Raw genomic sequence first — 22,019 nt, 5'->3', positions numbered from 1 at the left:
GCTCTGTCTCTCAAAAATAAATACATGTAAAAAATAAAAAAAAAAAAACCTGAAATAATTCTCAGGGGGGTAACCAGGCGAAGAAGTTAATCCTCACCCAGTCCGTCCGGGATCTGGGTCTCAATTTAACTGCAAGTGGGGTGTAAAGAGGTCGGGGAGGGAAGAGCCCCTGCACAGTATTGCTGCTCTGTGGAAGTTTCACACAGGAATCATTGCAGCAGGACGAAGGGGATGATGCAGCTCCGCCCCAGATCGGACGGTTTTGTGGGTTTCTTTTTTTAAAACGACATTAGTGGTTACTCTGTAAATTTCCAGAAAGTCAGCTCCGCGGGTTGGAGGATCTCAATGTAGCATCCTTGGAATTGGGCTAACATTCTAAAGGGTAAAAAGAAATCCTAGCATGTGACCTAAATACCCACAGCATGCCCTCTCCCTGGCAATATTTCACACCTCAAAATGAAAACACAAGAGCTCACTGGGATTGCCAGAAAAGGCCACAGCGGCTTTTCACGCTTCTTTTGCCAGCGAGGTAACACTCTAATTTGGGTCTCTGACTTCCTCTGGCTCTGGAGGCAGAGGTGGGGTTACGTGTTGGGTTGTTCTGCCTGCTTCTCTGGTGGGTATCGGCTCAAGAGGGTGGTTTGACTCCCTCTTTTTTTTCTCAAGGACTCTGGAGGATCCGGGGCTCACCCTGCAGCCTCAGGAAGCAAAACTGGATACAGGATTTCAAGGTGACTTTGCCCATCCCTTTTCTCACACCCCGTACTCTTTTTGCTAAAGGTCTTGCTAAGCAAAGAGAAGAACAGTCCAAGTTTCAAAGTTCAAGGAAAACTCCCGTTAAGTCTGCAAACTTTTCTTCGGCTTGAATCTCGTTAGCTCCTGGTTATGGGGTTCGGGGTTCTTTTTACGGTTTCTTGCACCACACAGCTGTGGGGGACGGGAGCACACGGAAGACCTTGCCCACTGCTGGTCTGGCCGCAGTCTGACTCTTGATTTCTGCTCAGGTCATGATCCCAGGGTCAAGTGACAGAACCCCGCATGGGCTCTGTTCTGAGTGTGAAGGCTGCTTGGGACTCTCTCTTTCCTTCTTCCCCTGTCCCCTACTGACACTCTAAGAAATAAATAAATAAATAAATAAATACGGATGTCTGGGTGGCTCAGCTCGTTAAGCGTCCAACTTCAGCTCAAGTCATGATTTCACAGTTCGTGAGTTCAAGCCCCACGTCGGGCTCTCGGAGCCCATTTCAGATCCTCTTTCTCTCTTTCTCTCCCTCTCAAAATAAATAAATGAAAAACATTAAAAACAATCGAAAGAAAGAAGAAAGGAAGAAAGAAAGAAAAAGCAAGCCCAGAGGAGGGGGGGAGGAATGTGATTGATAGCTTACGAACTGGCCTCTGTGCAACAGTGCTTAACAACTAGACATACTTCATCAAAAAATACCAGCCTAGGGGGTGCCTGGGTGGCTCAGTTGGTTAAATGTCCAACTCTTGATTTTGGCTTGGGTCACGATCTTGTGGTTCGTGGGTTCCAGCCCTGCGTTGGGCTCTGTGCTGTCAGTATGGCGACTGCTTGGGATTCTGTCTCTCTCCCTCTCTCTGCACCTCCCCCCACTCACACGCACTTATGACTTCATCCCCCTATATCTGGAATGTTTTCTCCAATTGCAACATAGGAGGTCAAGTCCCTGGATCCCTTGAATCTCGGTGTGCTGCTCAAATTGCCTTGGGCTTCATTCCAGTCTCGTGAGGAGGTGGGTGATGGAGAAGGATTTGGGTGGGAGGGAGGACGTGGGGGCAGTTTCCTCCCAAGGCGCTATGGGAGCTCCTAATAACACGCTGCTTAGTGAGGTTCTTGTATCTACCAAGCGACAGAAGGGCAAAAGGCATTCATAAATGTGATTATGGGGGTGCCTGGGAGGCTCAGTCCTTGAATGTCTGGCTCTCGATTTCAGCCCAGGTCATGAGCTTACAGCTCATGGGATCGAACCCTGAGTCAGGCTCTGTGCAGACAGCGTGGAGCTGGCTTGGGGTTCTCTCTCTCCCCCCACCCTCTCTGCCCCTCCCCTGCTGGTACTCTCTCTCTTAAAAGAAATAAACTTTACAAAATGGGATTATGATGTGGGTGATATTTTCAAAAGTGATAATCTGCTAAAAGGAAGAAGTACCTGCTAGGAGGTGACTGTGTTAGATCGCGTACATCAGCCAACGCCATGGGGCCAAAGGCCAATGCCATGCAGCCTTCGGTGGCTGGTACAGAGACGGCTCCGATGAGCTACGCAAACCAGGGGGGCTCTTCCAGTGGCCTGATGTCCTCGTTTGGAGTGCTTCCTCACCCGGCATTCCCAAACATTTCCATCTCCTTTCCTTGCCCTGCCTCTCCCTCCACTCCATGCTCCGGCAAATGAACTTTGCTCGTTCCAAGTACATGCCCCAGGCTTTCCCACTTTTCTGCCCTTGCTCAAATTCTTTGCTCCATCTGGAATGTCCTTCTGTCTCCTTCTTTGCCAAATTTCTAAATATTACTGATCCTTAAGGCCTTGTGCAAAGTCCTCTCTGTCTGTTCAGCTGGAAATGGTCATAGCACATTTTCTATTTCCTTTTGGTAGAACATTCCTTACTTCTCCTTGTAGACATACTGTATTCTCAGTCTGTAACACGTGACTTTGAATGCAATAGCTATTTACTCTTTTGCTGAATGAATGAATGAATGAATGAATGAAGGTACCAATCCTGACAGAATGTTGGATTGTGTGTGGTGCTAGGTTGAAAGATTGTCCCAGGAGAATTCTATTTGTTCATTTACGAAGCACCTACTAGGTTCCAGTTCCTCTGCCAGGATTTATTATCAAATCCCTTCTGTTTTAGAATGGTTTCTAACAAACAAATACGCATAACAGAGGGCTCCCAATCTCCAAGAGAAATACATCAAACCAGAAAAATAAATACGTTTTGTGTGTTGGCTGAAGGGGGAAAGGGTACCTGGGTAGAGGTTGCAATTAGGCAAAAGACTGCCAAGGTCCGACAAAAACAAGGAAAGAAGGAATGACTTTAAAAAGATAGGCTTGGGGGCAGCTGGGTGGCTTAGTCAGTTAACAGTCCGACTCTTGGCTTCAGCTCAGGTCATGATCTCAAGGTTGATGAATTGGAGCCCTGCATCGGGCTCCAAGCTGACAGTGTGGAGCCTGCTTGGGATTCTCTCTGTCTCTCTCTCTGCCCTTCCCCTGCTCATGCTCTCTCTCTAAATAAATAAATAAACTTAAAAAAGAACAAAAAAAGATGGGTTTTGGATTTGGGTTGAGAATACCAGTGGGCACCAGCCAGAATACACACTTGATGGTATGACCCTTCAGGGTAATGAAGGATGTGTTTCATGGACCATCCATTCAGCCTATAAGCATCTACTGAGAAGTAGCTGGAGCCAGGGGTTGGGGTGACAAACATCAAAATGACATATTTTCTATACTTGAGATGCTGCTCACTGTCCAGGTAAGAGACAAAAAATTAGTGCCATGATGAGGGCTCTACTGAAGGTTGTTTGGGATGTTCCAGGAGGAGACAAGAACGTTTCATGCCTGTTGGTTGGGAGAGAGGTTTCACGGAGGTCATGGCCCCCCAACCAAGCCTGAGTAAGGAGCATGATGTGAGGGTTTTAAAAACAAACGCTAGAGTCCAACTGACGAGGCAGGACTCAGGATCTGGGATCTGAGCTTGCCGTTAACGACTTGCGTAATTCTGACGTGAGACTGAGCCTCAGTTTCCTCCTCTGTAAAATGGGATAACTGTGTTACCTGTATCACAGAATTATTATGAACATTCAAGGAGAAGATTCCCCAGCCCCAGATTGTCGCTTCACTGATGATACAAGTGGAAGTTCCTCCTGGTTCACTCACCGCTGATTTTTGTTTGTTTCTTTTTCTTTTCTTTTCTTCCTTTTTTTTTTTTTTTTTGAGAGAGAGAGAGTGCACAAGTGAGTGAGGGGCAGAGAGAGAGAGAGAGCAAGAGAGGAACAGAGAGAGAAGCAGGGCTCACCCGAAGCGGGGCTCGAGCTGTGGGACTCATGCTCACGAACCATGAGATCATGACCTGAGCTGAAGTCAGATGCTTAACAGACTGAGCCACCCAGGCACCCTGTTTGTTTCTTTCTCAACCTTGTAGCCCCAGAAGTTGGCATCCAAATAAGGGGTTATCTGGGAAAGCAGATAACTTTTCTCTAAAGAATTATCAAAGTTGAGCTAAGTGATTTTGCAGGCAGCTGACCCCAGATTCCCAAATTGGCATTTACGCAAAATGATAGCTTATGGGTATATAAAGCAGCCCATACCTTGAAATAAACAGGCTCATTTTCTAGCTTGTTATTGGGTGAGGGGAAAGAAGAGAGGATGGGGGGTCTTTATTCAGCTAGGGGGACTCTGAATTTGGCAGGTTGATTCTGTGTGGGGAGGATAAGGGACTCCTGAGAGCCGTCCTACCCTGTGGCCTTGGTATTGGAGAGTGGATGGTTTTGCTTGTACTCTTTTCCTTTTTAGAGCTCACTGTCATCCGATTGCAATGAACACGCCTGTTTATTGAAGCTCTGCCTCTGGGTTCGCGAACAGTGGGCCATTAAAACTAAGAAGAACTCACATACATCTCTAATTTCTGCCCTCAGCAACCATTGCTTTGATACAGACTTTATGATGGCAATTATGCAAAACTATGCCCATATAAATAGTAGGACAGAAAGCAGTTAGAGATTTGAGATTATTAAAGTTGTTTCTCGAGCCAAGGGGAGTTGTCTTTTCATTCAGTGGCAATCCCCTGTCGCAAATGGAACATTTCGCATTTCGTTGCTACAATGAAAGATGGAAAACAAAACAGGAAGATAGGAGGAGAGAAATGACCAGAAAATGAGAAGGAAGAGAGGGAGTAGGAAAGATGGCGGGAAGGGGAGACAGACTGGGTAGACAAAGGAGGTAAGACAGAAGAGGGAAAGAAAATTTTTGTGGAAAGTGGGGTTGGATCTCACGATTTCTGAACAATGTTAAGTAGGATCAAAAAACAAGATGTCCATTCACACGTTTCCCTGACTCACTTTGGGAAACCATTCTGGGAGAACATTCAGGCATTCTTTATCATTAATACAGTCCATCTCATCGCACACACAGATGTTCCTCGACTTTGGATGGGGTTATGCCCTGATAAACCCACTGTCAGTTGAAAATATCAAAAATGCATTCAATACACTTAACCTGCCCCCAACATCCTGGCTCACCTTAGACATGCTCAGAACACCGACATTAGCCTACGGTTGGGCAAAATCATCTCACACAAAGCCTAATTTATAATAAAATGTTGACTGTTTCGTGTACCTGACTGAATACCATACTGAAAGGGAAAGACAGCATGGTTGTGTGGGTACGGAAAGGTTGTCAGGGTATCGATAGTTGACCCTCGTGATCTCTGGGAGGCTGAGAGCTGTGGCCCCTCCTGGTGCCCAGCAGCACAACAGAGTATCATACACACAGTGCTGGCCCAAGAGAAGAGCAAAACTCAAAGTTTCGGGTACAGTTTCTACTCAATGCGTATTGCTTTGGCATCATTGTACAGTCGAAAAGTCGTAAGTTGGACCATGGTGAGTCTGGAAACGTCTACATGATCTGTGTCAAACTGTGTAGCCTGTGAGTTTCTCTAATTTTTTTTTTTTCCATGATGAAATCTCAGCCACCCGAGTCAATTTTGGTGTCCTCAGGCAAAGTCCAGGACCCCGTTTTCCACTTGTTTTCCTTCTTACCACCAGTCTACACACACTCAAGACAATGGGGTGATGGAGGAGGTCCTGCTTCAGCTGAAGGTGCCTGTGTGGACGCGAGCGGCCCAAGTGGAGCTGGTACAGGGGCTCTGCCCTCTGGAACCCCAGGCCACACCACTCCCGGGAACTCTGGAACAGAGGAGACGTTTGGCAGATACCTTGTCTTCGCTTGACCTTCCCATTTCCCGCCAAACCACGGCCCTTAGCCTCTTCAAAATGTGAAAAGCACTTGCTCTTGGAAGCCTTCCCAGATGTTGATATCTATTGATACACATTCTATAAGCTGTCATTAGTTCACCTTTGATCATACCTGCACGTTCTTACTGAATTTGTGTGTGTGTGTGTGTGCGCGCGCGCGTGCGCGCACATGTTCCGGTGAAACTTTATCTCTGGACACTGAGAGGTGACTTTCGGATCATTTTCACACTATGAAATATCCTTCATTTGATTTTGTTTTCAACCACTTAAAAATATAAGAAACATTTTTAACTGTCAGGCTCAACCAAAATAGGCGATGGGCAGGATTTGTCCGCAGCCTTAGATTGCTGAAACTTGTATTAAATAATCAGTTGTATTTATATTTCCTTCAAAGAAGTGGTAAACAATTTATTTTACACTGCTTCAGCTCTACTGGAAGAACCAGTATCAGCTATCACTTTGTCCCCCTTTTTGGAGTTAGTATTGCTTGAATAGCTCAAAACCCTATGATACTTGAAAGCCGAGAGTGGAAACGATTGAGACCAATCTGTCTACATGAACAGCATGGCGTATCGAGGCATTATCTCAATTCTCTGAATGAAAAACGGTTGTTCTGTGCTCATTGGATTTGCCTTTGGCACTCTTTATCAGGCTCCATGGTCCCAGAGGGCTTACAGGTGTCTTTACAAAGACACATGACGAGAACTGCCTCTATTTCTTCTCCCCTCCATCTCCTGCCTGCACCCCTCTCTTCTTTCTTCCCCCCGTCTGGGAGGAGCGCTCCTCTTCTTGTCCAAAGCTCATGCCTTCTTCCCTCTTCTCCCGGGCAGCCCCTTCGCCCATAGTGTTTCATCCCTTCTCTTCGCCTCTTTTGTACCATCTACTGTCCCTCCTTCCCTGGATCCTTCCCTCAGCATAGCTTATGCTTATGCGTCTCTGATGTGAAAGAAGTCCACGCTTCCTGGACCCAACCTCACCACCCCCTCCCCTTCTCTTCACACCCAAGCTTTGGAAGAGAAAGCCACAACTTTCAGTTGGTTCACCCTTGGCACTTGACTTCTTTGCTTCTGTGACTAGGGATCTTATACATCCTTGAGTTTGCTTATTTATTTTGAAGTAAAAACTGGTTGACTGTCTTCTTCTCAAAAAAAGCAGAATTTTTTCCTTTAAAAGTTCAGATGATACGTAAAGAAAAGCGAAGAAAAAACAGTAGCCGATAACCGTGGAATTTAGAAACAACTGCCATAGGCATTGCGGGTCCTTCACCGACCGCCATTTTCCTACATCTTCCTTCCTGGCAACATTTAGGGTCTACTTTACCCTGTATGTGATGCAGTGATATATCCGCGGTTGGTTAAGTAAGGATTCTCAAACTTTCTGGGCCCCATGACACTCAAAGACTGTTGAAAACCCCAAAGAGCTTTAGTTTTTGTAAGTTACATTTATTAATATTTACTGTATGGGGCACCTGAGTGGCTCAGTTGGTTGAGCGTCCAACTTTAGCTCGGGTCATGATCTCACAGTTTGGGGGTTCGAGCCCCGTGTCGGGCTCTGTGCTGACAGCTCGGAGCCTGGAGCCTGCTTTGGATTCTGTGTGCGTGCGTCTCTCTCTGCCCCTTCCCCACTCATGCTCTGCCTCTCGAAAAATAAACATTAAAGAATCTTTAAAAAATTCTCAAAATATCTATTAATTCCTCCAAAAACAACAATAAATCTGTCAAAGGTTAACACATAACACTTTCTATGACAAAATAATAAATATATCTCCCCAAACAAAGATTATTTGATGAGAAAAGTGGCATTGTTTCACATTTTTGTAAATCTTTTTATTGTCTGGCTTGACAGTTGGACTTCCATATCTGCTTTTGCACTCGATCTGTTGTGATATGTTGTTTTGGTTAAATAATAGATGAAGACAACGTGGTCTCCCAGCTAGATGGTTAGAAAAAGGAAAAGTATCTTAATACCTTCTTTAGATAATCGCTGATGCTCTAACTTGGTACTATATCAACACTCAAAACGTGGTAGTTTCGTATCTGTAAACCTTTGTATTCTCTGGACACTTGTGAGAGAATGAGAGTAAAAAGGCAAGAAAGAATCTTAACACCATGATGAACGTAGTTTGGGCCTCATAGACCTGATTAGGGTTGGGGGTTCCACAGGGGTTCCTGGAGCACCCTTTGAGAACCACTGGTCTGAACTGGTGCTACCGTTCCCTTTACCGGTGATTTAGGATGGGCACGTGACTCCCTTCAGACAAAAGAGAAATGAAGGGAATTCTTCAATCTATTTGGAGAAGTTTCTTGACAGATAGAAAGGGTTTCAGAGGAAGACAGAACTGTGCTGCTTCTGTGGGTCACTGTCATAATCTTGCGTTCGTCTTGCCTTTGTAACACGAGCTGCCTGAAGATGGCAGGTAAGACACCACGGAGCCTCAGCTAACCACATTTGAGTTACCTTGACCCAGGACTTGGGGTTTCGTGAAATTAATTTTACTTAGAAAGGAAAAAAGGCGGGGGTGCCTGGGTGGCTCGGTTGGTTGAGCGTCCGACTCAGGCTCCGGTCATAATCTCATATGAGTTCGAGCCCCACATTAGGTTCGCTGCTGTCAGCACAGAGCCTGCTTTGGATTCTCTGTCCCCCTCTCTGTCTGCCCCTCTCCCACTCGTGTGCTCTCAAAAATAAATAGTAAAACAAATTTTTAAAAAAGAAAGGAAAACAGGAAGGAAGGGAGGGAGGGAGGGAGAGAGGAAGGAAGGAAGGAAGGAAGGAAGGAAGGAAGGAAGGAAGGGAGGGAGGAAGGGAAGGAAAGAAGGGAGGAAGGGAAGGAAGGAAGGGAAGAAGGGAAGGAAGGAAGGGAGGGAAGAAGGAACGGAGGGAGGGAGGGAGGGAAGAAGGAAGGGAAGGAGGAAGGAAGAACTTTTTGGATATCCTTCCAGACTTTTTTCTAAATGTTTATACACATAACTTGATATTATTTTCTGTATCCCTAGCACTTAGCTCAGTGTAATGCCTGTTATATCTCAGTGCTTAATAAATGTTCTTTGAAAGAATGAGTAAATGAACGTGTGGTGTTTACTGACTGACAGTTTCCTCCCATTCTGTTCTTTGTGAGGATGAAGAAAAGCAGGTGGCTCTAAGAATGACAAGCTTCTGGGTGCTATGAGACATAGAGCTGCAAAGCAGGCTCTTTCTGTTTCTGGATACTGAACACCCCACGTCCCCAGCATTTTGTGTCCCGAAGGAAATCAGGCATTAGCCTCATAGAACCTGAAACACCGGCACTTTATGCTTCTCCGGTGATCTCTCATTGAGAAAGTGCTTTCATGATGATCTCATTTAGACTCTGAAAGTCGAGTGGGGATTTAGTACCTTTAGTCCTCTGTGGATGAGGAAACAGGGACACGAGAGGCTGGGGACACAAGAGGCTGGTTCAAAGCTACACAGCTAGTCAGCAACAGAACCAGGACTAGAATGCAAGGGTTTTGAGTTCTTGGGGGTTGAGCCCCAGGAAGCTTTGTGAAGGGTTTTGCCATGGTGGGGATTCGTCTCACCACCCTGGGGTACGTAGGCCAGATGTGCAGGAAAACCAGCTTTTGTCCTTCATCCCCGGACCACCCCCTGGGAAGCAGAGTGGCCCGTGATCCATCTCAGTCGAATGGCACCAAAATGACAAACCCTTGTTTTGAATGACTTTACCTGGAGGTGATCTCTTCCGCTAGACTGGCTGTGACATTAGCAATGGACGAAACCCGGGACATTTCCCACCCGGAGCTTGATGGGAACTGGCAAGTGTCAGATTTGAAATTTCTCACTGCAACTCACAGGCTTCTGCTGACCTGGACTTGAACGCTCCAGCCTGGAAAACAGTCCAGAATTAAATGTTGACAAGTAGCTCAGGGGGTGTACGTAAAATGCCTGTACCTCCAGTGGGGACAAGTGGCAAATCACCCAGGCAGGAACCAAGGCCTGCCTTCTCCTCCTGGCCCTGCCATGATTTTGTTACGTGCCTCTAGACAGATAGTATATCCTCTCCAGGACTGAACTTATGGATTTTTATTTAGATACATATTTTTAAGTTTGTTTGTTTGTTTGTTTAATCTCTACACCCAATGTGGGGCTCAAACTCACAACCCTGAGGTCAACAGTCACATGCTCCACCCACTGAGCCAGCCGGGTGCCCCTGAGCTTATGCTTTGTTTTGTTGAGAGAGAGAAAGAGCACAAGTGGGGGGTGGGGGGGGGGGACAGAAAGAGGGAGAATCTTTTTTTAATTTCTTCAATGTTTATTTACTTTTGAAAGACAGTGAGAGACAGAGTGTGAGCAGGGAAGGGGCAGACAGAGAGGGAGACACAGAATCCAAAGCAGGCTCCAGGCTCTGTCTGAGCTGTCAGCACAGAGCCCGACGCGGGGCTCGAACCCACGAACTGTGAGATCATGACCTGAGCTGAAGTCTGACGTTTAACTGACTGAGCTACCCAGAGCCCCATAGAATCTTTTTTTTTCTTTTTAAGTTTATTTATTTATGTTGTGTGAGAGAGTGTGTGCATGCATGAGCAGGGGAGGGGCAGAGAGAGAGAGAGAGAGAGAGAGAGAGAAAGAGAGAGACTCCCAAGCAGGCTCCATGCCATTAGCTTGGAGCCCAACACGGGGCTCGAACCCACGAACTGGGAGATCATGACCTGAGCTGAAATCAACTGTCAGCACTTAACTGACTGAGCCACCCAGGCAAAAAGTGACTAAGAAATAGATGATCTCAAAGAAGGTAATCTCTGAAAGTCTACATAACTTAAGTCCAGTTCTTTCCTTAAAAACAATTTTTTTTTCACGTTTATTCATTTTTTGAGAGAGAGACAGAGTGCAAGTGGGGGTGGGGCAGAGAGAGAGCAGGAGACACAGAATCTGAAGCAGGCTCCAGGCTCTGAGCTGTCAGCACGGAGCCTGACACGGGACTCCGACCCACGGACTGAGAGATCATGACCTGAGCCGAAGTCGGCCGCTTAACCAACTGAGCTATCCAGGCGCCCCAATTCTTCTTTAAAGAAAAAAGCTTACTCGTATGGCAAAAAATGAATTGTGGGACACACACACACACACACACATTAAAAAGTCGATAACCTCATAGATAAGACACGGAGGTGTTGCTGAAAACAGTGATTCATCCTGCTGCTTTGGTTCTTACCGAAGCCACCCCGCATTACTTCCTGCTTCGAATGAAGGGATGTGAATCAGAGTGCTATCTCTTCTGTGACAGCCTGAGGTCATGGAAAGAGATCTGGAGTCCGGTACACCTGGTTTGAATTCCCAGCCCTTTCACTGACCACCTTTGTGATGTTGGGTGGGGTCGCTGTTACTTCATCTGTAAAATGGGTGTGTGGTGAGGGGTAAAGATAATTTCTGTAAGTTCCCTGGAGCAGTCCTGAGCTCACGGCAGGTGCTCTCTGTAACGTGGGGCGGTATAAGGGAGGCATCTACACCAGAGCTATAGGATAGCAGAGAAAAACGTGATTATTTCATGTTTCGGGGCTGGATTCCTGGGGAGGAGTGTTTAAGCAGGGCCTTGAGAGAGGGTCCCCAAGTTCTATAGGTGGAGGCGGGAAAGGGAACAGCAAGACAAAGCCAGGAGGCAGGAAGATGCAATGAACGTAGAGGCAGTAGAAAGGAGGATGTTCATCTGGACAAAGGTGCGACTAGACAGGTGAATTGGGACCAGGTATTCTAGGGTTCAAAGTGACAGAACACTGGCAATTTATCTTGTGGAAAATGGGAAGCTATTGGAGGCGTTCAGCAGAAGAGTGACAGGTTTCATAAGCAACATTCCTATTGGGCGAATTGTGGAAGAAGTCACTAGAAGACACAGCCCAGGGAAAAGCAGGGTCCACACTTCAGAGATGGACTTGGAAGCAGGTGCCACCGAAATCCTTCTCTACAGATGTCACGGTGCGATGGCTGTGACACCACTCTCTAACAAAAGCCTTGGGAGAGAGAGGTTGGGGTTATCGTGGGTTAAGACGGGCTGAGACAAGAGGACTTAGGATAGATTTTTGGGAGGGTAAATTCAGGTAAGGATTTCTAGTTCTCACTGCCGTGGAGTTGAAATGGATTAGTCACGTAAGATCTTGAACGTGGACCTACAGTTGGAGTCTTCAGAGACCCAGGGGGACAAGGCAACTTTATTTAGGAAAAAAGCAACATGTTCTTTAGCCCCGAGCAACAGTGAGGTTGAATAACAATCCCTGAGTGCAGGAAAAGAAAGATGAGAAAGAAAAGGAATGTGAAAGACTAAGGTAAGAGGGAAGAAGGGGAGAGGAGAAAAGGAAAGGAAGAAAGTGAGGCGGGTCACGGGTAGGGGTGCGTTCTGCTCCTGGCGGCTGCGCACAGCCCTGGCCGCGGCGGCCTGCCTGGCTCAAGTCAGCCGCTCGAGCTAGCCGAGAGGAGACGGGGAGGCTGGAAGACTGCAGTCAGATGCATCTTCTCTGGCTGTAAATAATCAAATGGAAAAATGCTGGATGAGACTCCCCTGGCTCAATCTGGAGGGAGGAGGTCTATTCATCCATCTTTGAGCTTTTTCACTGCTGGGGATTGTCACCCATGTCAGATCCATCTGGACATTTCTGCTTTTTTTTTTTTTTTTTTTCTCCAAATGCCTCTGCCAGGATGAATATTTAACACACTCAGATGTAAGAAACTAGGACGTAGAGGGGAGAAAATTGCGTGGTAGCATCACTTTCTCCCAAGTGTTCTTATGGGATCTTTAGGTCCATTAAATCGCTTGCTTTTCATTCATTCATTCATTCGTTCGTTCAGCAACTATTTAACAAGGGCTTGGTGCAAACCAGACGCGCTGTGCAGGCTCCGTTGGCTGGGCGTCCGGCAGGACCACCGTCTGCCATCAAGATGAGATCACACGCTGGAGGAAAGAACAACAGATCTTGCAAGACATTGCCCTGGATATGTTGCTGGTAACAAAACAAAACAAAACAAAACAAAACAAAAACGCAAAGCTCACTCTCATGAGTTCCTGCTGACAGCTTCTCCACAAGTCTGCCTTTCCCTGTTTTCTCCTCACATCGCTTGTTACTCTCTGTGTTTAAAAGGACTCCTGCTTGAACGTAGCTGCCAGGTTAAATAATTCCCCGTCTTTCGCAGTCAGCCTTGAATCCTCATTTCCTTCTTGTTTTCCTCCACTTCCTGTCGTTCCTACTCTCTCATTTATAATGGCTGCTGCTGATTAAGTCCTTCCCAAGGGGGGTGCCTTTCATTTATTCATTTCGTTATCTTTGAGCCTCCCAGTGACCTCTTGAAAGCAATTGGAGACTCGGCAGGGGTTCATTCCTTGCCTAGAACACAGAGCTGGGGTCGGGGGTCGACTTTTAAGAGAGGACTCCTTCCCCCCCGATGCAATATGACCTCCCCTAACCCCCACCTGTGAGTTATTTCCACCCCCTGCTCTTGCCCTTGTCAAGGACCAGAGAATTTCAATCGAGGGTCTGTGCCCCTTGGTTCTCTCTCTATTAATAAATGTTTGATTGATTCTAAATGAGCTGTCACTATGCCTTGGAGTGAGGATTACAAGCAGCACCATAAGCAGGTTGTAAAGTGACAGCCACGTGACCCAAGCTGTTACTGTGACAACAGCTGAGGAGGAAGAATATTTAATTATGGAGATGGGGAGGAAGGGGACCAGAGGGCTCGAGGGGCAGGGCTGGTTGTTTGTGGCCTTATTAAAGCTTCAGGATCTGGAAGCCAGACTTCATTCTATTTCTCCAGGTCCTTTTGATTTTCTTTTTCTTTTCCTTTCTTTTCTTTTCTTTTTAAAAAGATTTTATTTATTTTTGAGAGACAGAGAGAGAGAGAGAGACAGACAGACAGAACCCAAAGCAGGCTCCAGGCTCCCCGCTGTCAGCACAGAGCCCAACGCAGAGTTCCAACTCATGAACTGCGAGATCCTGACCTGAGCCGAAGTTAGGCGCTCAACCAAGTGCCTCACCCAGGCACCCCCTTGATTTTCTAAATAAAATCTTCTTCGCCCAAACTCCTCCTTGCATTGGAAGATAGCACTAGATTTGTTTCCCTGGTTCTCTTGGGAAATAGGAATGATAAAGTGTGAACTCCTATTACCTATGAAAACTTGTTGCCTGAGGATCTTGGCTCAGATCTGTAAGCATAAGGGGTTTGAATAGTTCTTCTGATGCCTATCTGGAGGTTGCTTCCCTGAATTACACTCTGAAGCTCCCTCATAAGGGCACCTTGCCTGTGTGGGAATTGTCTGAACATGCCATAGGAGAGAGGGAGACGGAACTTCCCTGGGAAGGTAGCCTGAGAGCATGGTTACCCCCATGGGAATCGGCCGAGGGGCTCTCTTATTTACCAGCTCGGTCAGATCGTTTAATCTCTTCAAAGCTTTGCTCGCCTCACCTATAAAATGATGGCGATAATGTGATCCACCCACAGGGTTCTGGTCAATGTGAGATCATAGCTGTTGTACCAAGCTGCCACTAGCCCACAGGGCACCTTGCTATGCGTAAGGAAAAGGCCACCCTCTTGGCTGATGTTACCTTTCAGAAGCACAGCCGATCGAGGTGAGGAATTTTAAAAGAGTGCCCCTTCCATGGGTGAACACGGCGCTGTGTGAGGGGGGCAAGGCTGGTGAGGGGCGCCACAGGCTGGCCTCAGCTCCCACCACTGCCCTGGGCTCAACAGAACCCAACCCTCGATTACACCTAGCAAACCTGTCTACTTGCACCTTTTAGCCAGTTAGGATCTGTGAACTGTTATTAGTACCATTTACCACAGTCACTCAGGATGTTTAACTGCTGTCATTATTATTTATCGTATGTTCAGCAATCCTTAGAGACAGAGCACGCCAAGAGGACCTAAGACTTCATAGGAAAGAAAGGAAGAAGAACACGTTTGCAGTCGGTTTCTGGGGTGGTTGCTGCCCCCGTGCTAAATTCCTTGGAGGCTGGTTGGAGAATAAGAGTGAAGGGAGGGGAGGGTGGTGTTGCTACAAGGGGCTGGGGTCCATGAAACTTCCCCCGGGGGCCATGTTTTTGAAGGCTCCAGGTCTGTTTGGAGAAGCAAGTGTGAATTCTGGAGTCAGAAAAACTGGGTTCCACCTCTGATTCCCCTGTGAGTTTGCCCTGAGATCACGGGACAGGCCTTCAACATCCTCAGTTTCCTCATTCAAACTCTGGGTTATGGGGGCGCCTGGGTGGCTCAGTCGGTTGAGCGGCCGGCTTCGGCTCAGGTCATGATCTCGCGGTCCGTGAGTTCGAGCCCCGCGTCGGGCTCTGTGCTGACAGCTCAGAGCCTGGAGCCTGTTTCAGATTCTGTGTCTCCCTCTCTCTGCCCCTCCCCCATTCATGCTCTGTCTCTCTCTGTCTCAAAAATAAATAAACGTTAAAAAAAAATTTTTTTTTTAACTCTGGGTTATGATCTCTCTCCGGTGTATGTTACAGGGCTTGGAGGTTCAACCGACATCATTTAGGAAAAAGCATTTATGAAAAGTTTCTGCAAGGCACAATAAACAATGGAGATGGTCATTTCTCTTCTCAATGTATTTGTTAGTTCTGCAGAGGCAAGGAAGCAGGTTTTTGGCTTGTGGGCATCGTAGGAATACGGGCCTAAGCTTTACCTTTTCTTTTCCAGTTGAATATCTATAGCCTTCTGCACGGATGTGGGCCCGGCTGGGGATCAGGTGCTGTTGAGTATCACCGGCTGGACCCAGATGGACCCGTAGGATCAGGGCACACTTTGAGGTTGTCACCTCAGTCTTGCAGACAATGCTTGACTGCTTCTGATGGTGCCTTCTGGAGCGGGATTCTCTGCCATTGGCTAGTGGAGACCCCATTTCCATCACCTGTTCTGCCCAAAGAGTCATACTTGTTGAAACCTATGGTTAATTTGTCAAACCTACCATCTAGATTTGATGCAAATTCCCAGAAACAACCTTAGGGGAACCCTCACCTGCCCTCTCAAACCCTTTCTCTTCTCCACCCCATATGCTCATATGCTCACAAAGCTGGATCGCCACCACCAAGGCCTGCAGGAAAAATAACAATTGAATTACACAGAGAGTGAGTTAATAGCTCATTTCCATAAAGTCTGGCTGCATCCAACACTGAGACGCCAAGAATCTATGACTTCATCCTTTTTTTCTGAAGCACTCCTGAAGTGTAGGATGAGGCACAGTTCCGCTGGGAAAGTAAATAAATCAGGAAGACAGAGGTGTCTGTGAGACACGCAAATTTAGAATTCAGGATAGCCTCAACTCAAATTTGCCCTTCTTTTTCTTAATGGATGTGCTCTTTGCTGTTCGTGCATTTGTGACACGCACATCCCTTGTGCTGAATCTGTCAGTTTTTTTCTGTACAGCAGGAAAAGTAAAAGGTGGTTTTTGTATTTGTAGAGGAAAACGGAAGCCTGTGCAATTGATGAGCAATTTTCTTGAGGCCCCAACGGACCAAGTCTCAGATATGTTTATCAATGAAATGCGTGAGTTGGCGGTGAGTGAGAAATTAACAAACACTCAGCCCTCTCCTTTCACTGCCTTCCGTCCTCTGGAACCAGCAAAGTTGCTGATTAAGCTGTGGTGTTAAGAGGGGACAAGTTCTTCTCAGACCTGGATCTGGCATTCTGTCATGAGGAGGAATCAGCCCTCCTGGGAAGCACAGTTGTGATCAGAGATGTTGATCTGAACTCTAATCAACATCTAATAGAGAGCTCTGGAATAGGAGAAATGGTCACCGTCTTTCTTAGCCCCAAATGAAGAAACTTTCTGCTGATACGGGGGAGGCAATTGGAATCCTCATGTTGAATATCCAGATACGTATGGCAATGTGATGATGACTTGTTCTTTTTCACAACAGCCTGGAAAAAAATAACACACTAGGAGCAAGCGTTTAAGTCAGGGGGAAACTGGGAGAAATTTTGGGACATGAGTGGTCTGCTCTACAAGGTGGCCTCTAACACTTGCCTCTTGGCCTGTGTTTAATTTCTCTTTTCTTTGGGGGTGCCTGGGTGGCTCAGTCGGTTAAGCGTCCGACTACCGCTCAGGTCACGATCTCGCGGTTTGTGAGTTTGAGCCCCGCGTCAGGCTCTGTGCTGACAGCTCAGAGCCTGAAGCCTGCTTCGGATTCCGTGTCTCCCTCTCTCTCTGCCCCCCCGCCCCCCCACTAACACTCTGTCTCTCAAAAATGAATCAACATTAAAAAAAAATTAATTTCTCTTTTCTTTGGAATGTCATTGTATGGGCGACACTCAGTGTGCTGAGCCAGCACTTGCCCCGCCCAGGGCAAGTTTTAACCTGAGCTGGGGCAGCTCCCAGAAGCCTCCTGTTGAGCCCCACCGGCTCTGGCCAGTATAATACCACACATTGCCATGGAAGGCACTCGCGTTCATATGGAGCCTGAGCTGGGTTACCATTGGAACTATCTTAAAGAGAAGACTGCTGGGTTGGGGGGACCTTGGGCATTTGGTAAACTAAACTTTGTGTGTACTTCTGGACCAGGATTTCTTACCTGGTAGCAAGTTTGCCCCCTAGAGGTCGTTTGGCAGTCTGGGAACATTCTGGTTGTCCCAGCTGGGATTGCTACTGGCATCTAGGGGGGTAGAGGTCATGAATGCTGCTGAACATCGTGTGAGGCCCAGAACAGTCAGTCCCCTACTGGAATGATCCGGCCAAACTGCCAATAGGGTCAAGGACCCTGGACTAATCGAAGAATGCTATATTCTTCTCTGAAGCAAAGTGTAGAAGGATTACAGTATGGTTTGTGCCACACTGACTTCATCCTTATGAAAGACGGCCTGCCTACTTCCGTTATAATAATACTGCCGTGTGACAACCAACCATAAAACCTCAATGGCCTACAGCAATAAACTGACTTTTCCGCCTGAGGCTAGAGGTCCGCTGGGCGGTTCTGGTAACCCCGGGCCAGGCTTAGCTGCTCTTGACTGAGCTCACTCAGGTCTCCGCAGTCAACTGGTGCTTTGGCGGGGGGCTGGCTGGGTCTGTAGGTGTCCACTCTCACGTCTGATGGTTTGCGGGCTGTTGGCAGCCGTGACAAGGGTGATTGGACCATGCGGCATGCCAGCACCTAGGGGGCTAGCCCAGGCTTCTCATGGGCTCCGCCGGTGGCAAAGTTCAAGAGAGAGAGAGAAACACGAGAGGCCCCTTGAGGCGATGGCTTAGAACGGGCACGTCACTTGACTGCATACTGTTGGCCAAAGCAAGTTACAGGATTCAAGGCACAGAGAAACAGACTCAACGTTTTCATGAGAAGAGCTCTAAAGTCAGTTGCAAGGGACAAGGATACATGGAGGAATGAAACCTTGTGGGCCTTTTTACCATCGACCTACCACACGCTTCTTCTCCGATTCTAATATACGCTCAGGCCTCAAAATTCAGTTGAGTAGCATCTTCTCCAGGAAGCTTCACCTGCCCTTCCTTGGTCCACCTGTGTGACTTCTGAGCTGACCACCCTCATAGCCCTCCTCACACCGCACCCCAATCTGGGCCCAGCCATTGGCCAGCCACACCCACCCCCCCCCAGACAGCAAACCATCTTGGAATCCCTGCCTTCCAGGGGCCGTCAATGAAGATGTAGCTTCCTTTCTCGGTATGTGCCCTAACTGGTTTATACACCTGGCTGTAGAAGATGGAGTTAAAGAGCTCGGCTTCTGGAGTGAGGATGTGCCGGTTCGAATCCTGCCTTTGCCTCTTACTAGGTCAAGTCAAGCAAGCTAATTAATCTCTCTATTTCTCTGCCCCAAGGGGATGATAATAATAGCACGCACTCCAGAGGCTGGGGACGGCAAAATGAGGTACTACAGGAAAAGTGCTTAAAAGTGGCTGGCCCAGAGTAACCTTCAGTCATGGCGCCTTCTGTTGTCATGGACGCCTCTTGCACCATTTCAAGCCAGCACCTCGTTTGGCGAGAACTGTGATGTCATTCATGATTAATTCATTGCTTACATGTAGATGTGGCGCTCCTGTGCTTCTCGTATTGTAAGAACATTGACAGGTTACCGGCCAACTGGATCCTTAGTGGCTGAATTCATACTGTTTTCCCGGCTCTGCAGTCTTGTCAGTCACTGGAAGAGTTTATCCTTTCCTTCTCCAGAGGTCACCGGAGCTGAGAAAGTCAACTCACCACCGGGGAGACACCGTGCTCCCAGGGGGAAGCAGCCCTATGCATCCTGTTCCCAGAAGCCTGACTCATCATGGAGACGCTGGCTGGGCCGTTAAGGGTTCTACAGATCACAGGGATAATGAAGAGACTTGTGCGGGAGGAGTTTTTAGCAAGCTCAAGAGCTGAATCGGGGGTTGGCGTAACATTTCGGGAACTGTTAAAATAAGACACATGTGCGATTTCAGACGGACTTTTAAGTGGCAGCAGAAAACAGCTGCTTCTGCCAGAGGCTCGGTTGGTGGGTCTTATAACCGTTAAGACATTAGAAGATGCCTCACGGATAATACACTGACTCAGTGCTGTGAGTCGCCACGCCCCTCACAGGGTGACCGTTTCTATCAATTTTAATATCCTGCAGGCTGGCTGGGTGTCCCTCACTTGGTGGATCCCAGCAGAAATGGAGGACGGTGTCATCAGCTTCTCCCACCTTTCAAGTCAGGTGGCTCCTGCCTGGCCTTTAGATTGTTCGCCTTCATGAGGGCTTGAGGGTACAATTGAACATTTCTGAAACATTTACGAGAGATTCTCAGTGCCTGGTGGACATTGACTTGTGAAAGTAGATATCGGGGCAAACCCAGCCCAACCTAAAGTTGCACTGTGATGAGCCATCTCGGGAATTTACCGTAACGCTACCTCTACTAAACCCCTGTTGTCCCTACTAATATTTTTTTATCTTTTTTTAATAATTAATTTATTTTTAAATTTACATCCAAGTTAGTTAGCATATAGTGCGACGATGATTTCAGGAGTAGATTCCTTAGTGCCCCTTCCCCGTCTAGCCCATCCCCCCCCCACAACCCCTCCAATAACCCTCAGTTTGTTCTCCATATTTATGAGTCTCTTCTGTTTTGTCCCCCTCCCTGTTTTTTATACTATTTTTGTTTCCTTTCCCTTATTTTCACCTGTTTTGTCTCTTAAAGTCCTCATATGAGTGAAGTCATATGATATTTGTCTTTTTCTGACTGATACTTTCACTTAGCATAATACCCTCCAGTTCCATCCACGTAGTTGCAAATGGCAAGATTTCCTTCTTTTGGATTGCTGAATAATACTCCATTGTGTATGTATGTATGTGTATATATATATATATATATATATATATATATATATATATATACCACATCTTCTTTATCCATTCATCCATCGATGGACATTTGGGCTCTTTCCATACTTTGGCTATTGTCAATAGCGCTGCTATAAACATTAGGGTGCATGTGGCCCTTCAAAACAGCACACCTGTGTCCCTTGGATAAATACCTAGTAGTTCAATTGCTGGGTTGCAGGGTAGTTCCATTTTTAATTTTTTTTTTTAATTTTTTTTTTAACGTTTATTTATTTTTCAGACAGAGAGAGACACAGCATGAACGGGGGAGGGGCAGAGAGAGAGGGAGACACAGAATCGGAAGCAGGCTCCAGGCTCTGAGCCATCAGCCCAGAGCCCGACGCGGGGCTCCAACCCGCAGACCGCGAGATCGTGACCTGAGCCGAAGTTGGACGCTTAACCGACTGAGCCACCCAGGCGCCCCAGTTCCATTTTTAATTTTTTGAGGAACCTCCATACTGTTTTCCAGAGTGACTGCACCAGTTTGCATTCCCACCAGCAGCGCAAAAGAGATCCTCTTTCTCCGCATCCTCGCCAACATCTGTCGTTACTAATATTTTTAATCTTTAAAATAGGTTTGTGTTATACACTCAGAAGAATATAATTTAGCACCAATTATACTGTATTTTAAAGTTCATTTAACTATCTCCATAGGAGTTAGCCTTCCTCGCAAAGTCGGTATTTAGCTTTCTGAAGGCAAGGACCAGGTCTTAAATCTCTTTTGTTACTTCTACAGTCTCTACCACCAAGCTCGACACACATATCACTTGATTCCTACCCGTAAATTGTCACTAACTAGTAACCTATAAATGTGTTTTGTTTGGTTGTTTTCATTTTGTCTCCGTGCAATGTTGTAAAAGGCAATGTAATTAGGTAGCCATTACACGGGGCTACGACATAAGCAGCCGAGCACGGATGTTATACACCTGGCCACGTGGTACATGCATGCGACCTTCATAAGGAATGTGAGTGTCCACCACTCATTTGCTTGGAATTTTCTCCTCATTCCTCATCCCCTATCTAGTCCTGCTCCTACTACAAGGTAAACTCTAGTTCCTTCTTCCCCATAGAACCTTCCTGACATGACATCCACAGAGTCTCTCCCTCTCTGAGCTCACCGGCACTGACCTTCAATGTACTTCATTCATTCCGTAGCGAGCACATTTATCTTGGTATTTTTGCTCTTCTATGTAGGTACTTGTCATCTCTTGCCAGTGAAGTTGGGGATCTTTTTCAAGCAGATTCTAATACCAATTTGCAGCCCTGGTGATACCCCGTACAGAACAGGTGCTAAATATGTGTTTGCAGAGGAGGAGAATGCTGTCGCAGACCGTCATTTGTCATGGGCACTTTCCTGGGAGGACTTAGCCAACCTTATGGCCATATTGCTCTTGTCCTAATCTCCATTTAGCATTCGATTACAACCATGGATCTCTTTTTACTTTTATCCTTTACAACAATCATCATAGACAGTATAAGCCACCTCCAAACCTGATTCTTTCCCTGTATCCTCTCCAAAAGACTCCATTTGTTTGTCAAGCATCTGTTGCTTTCTCTTAAGCTAGCTAGATGTTTTCCTGAACCGGTTCAATTACAGGAGACAGACTGCAGTGAGGGTGGTATTAGACACATCCAGTAGTGTCATGTTCCTTAACAAACAATTATTCAGCACCTACTCTGTGCACCGCACTAAGTAAACACCAAGAGCAACCTGTGACTCCTGCTTTAAGGAACTTTC

Source organism: Panthera pardus, unplaced genomic scaffold (assembly GCF_024362965.1).
Source record: "Panthera pardus isolate Hobbes unplaced genomic scaffold, ASM2436296v1 HiC_scaffold_12, whole genome shotgun sequence".
Classification (NCBI taxonomy): Eukaryota; Metazoa; Chordata; class Mammalia; order Carnivora; family Felidae; genus Panthera; species Panthera pardus.
This window is presented reverse-complemented; position numbering follows the sequence as displayed.